Source organism: Numida meleagris, unplaced genomic scaffold (genome assembly GCF_002078875.1).
Source record: "Numida meleagris isolate 19003 breed g44 Domestic line unplaced genomic scaffold, NumMel1.0 unplaced_Scaffold1050, whole genome shotgun sequence".
Lineage (NCBI taxonomy): Eukaryota > Metazoa > Chordata > Aves > Galliformes > Numididae > Numida > Numida meleagris.
The window spans coordinates 7,808-9,231 of NW_018362837.1; the positions used below are offsets into that span (position 1 = coordinate 7,808).

General features: G+C 53.2%; 1 long non-coding RNA gene across 1 annotated transcript; it reads left to right on the forward strand.

Annotated features, from left to right (window-relative positions):
• The first annotated feature begins 6 nt into the window (after positions 1-6).
• On the forward strand, positions 7-1,406 carry LOC110390435. Its single transcript, XR_002433742.1, has 3 exons — positions 7-781; positions 855-968; positions 1,156-1,406. It is a non-coding gene; the product is annotated as an uncharacterized LOC110390435 (long non-coding RNA).
• The last annotated feature ends 18 nt before the right edge of the window (positions 1,407-1,424 follow it).

The window sequence follows — 1,424 nt, forward strand, 5'->3', positions numbered from 1 at the left end:
TCCCCCAGGCCTTCCTTGCCACGTTCTCTTCGGATTTGGCGTTTGTCCTTGCCCAGGCCTTCCTTGCCACGTTCCCTTTCGCTATGAGGTTTTCCCTCCCGCACGCCTTCATTGCTGCGTTCTCTTCGGATTTGGCGTTTGCCCTCGCCCAGGCCTTCCGTGTGGCGTTCTTCCTCCTGTTGCATGTGTGTTGGTTTTTCCTTGAGTGTTCTAATTGTCTTCGCTTCTGACTTCTCCTTCCCTCGCTCTTCTCCTTGCCTTGGCCTTGCTGTTCCCTTGGGTTTTCTGCTTGCCTTTGCTTCACTGGGATTGGCGGAGAGGCAGCATTCATGGTGATCTGCACCTCAACCCTAAGCTTAATGGGAGCTCCAGAGATAATTGTCGTAACCCACCCTGTAACTTGAAAGCTCACCCTTAACCCAATGCTACAAATGTCTCTAATGCTCAGTGTAGGCATAAAAGCAGTGACTGGGGTTTGCTGTCCAAGTCATCTTAACCCAAATTGTCATGTCAAAGCCATTGTTGAACTAACTGTCACTTTAATCCCATATCTAGCTTAAATTAGAACCCTCATGCTTCAAAATATCATTGGTGTATCCTTCGAACAATTCCTTACTGTAATTTTCCTCTTAATGAATGTTTCAACCCTGTTTAGGAATAGACAAACACTGTCGTCATGGTTACAGCCCCACGCTCTCCTAATGCCGACTGCGCTGGCGACTCGGAGTGCAGCTCTGAAGATGCACTGAGACCCTGCAGATCCAGACCCTACTCGGACACCGTAGCGCTGCTGTCCCCTCCCCCGTCTCTCCCGTTTCTCTGGCACAGTTTCCAATCTAGGTTTGCCGTTGCAGGACTCGACAGCTGAAAGAAGGTAGGCCCTCGGACTGCCGCACGCCAGGACCAGCACGGAGCGGCTCTGGGACGGGTGCGGTCGAGCCCGTGGATCGTTCCCACCGCCGTACTCGGTGAGTTTCCGCAGCGCTGCTGAGCACGCAGGCTTCCCCGACCGTGCCCTGGTCACCTAACTCCTTTGTGTCGTCATCTCACAGCCCCAGGCACCTTGCTGCGGTGCTGCCGGGAAGTGCAATGTGCAAAGGGTGTGGGCTCTGCATCTATGGAGCAGAGCCTTCCTTCTTGTATTGTAATCCGCAGGTGGCGACGGAGATTTGCGGTGCTCCTGGGTGGTGCCAGAATTGCACGGAGACCTGTGGCTCCTCATGAAGTCAGCTTGAAGCAGAACCCTGGATTTCCTGGAATGCCTCGGAACCCTCCTTGTCTGTCTGGTAACTGGTTGCCCATACAGGTAAAGGTAATTTACACCCACCACTGTTGACCATTTCCATTGCGTGGCTCAAGGTAGTGCTCCCTGAGCTTGTAACTGCACTTGAGGGTACCCTGAAGGCTGCCTGTTGTTTTCTCCT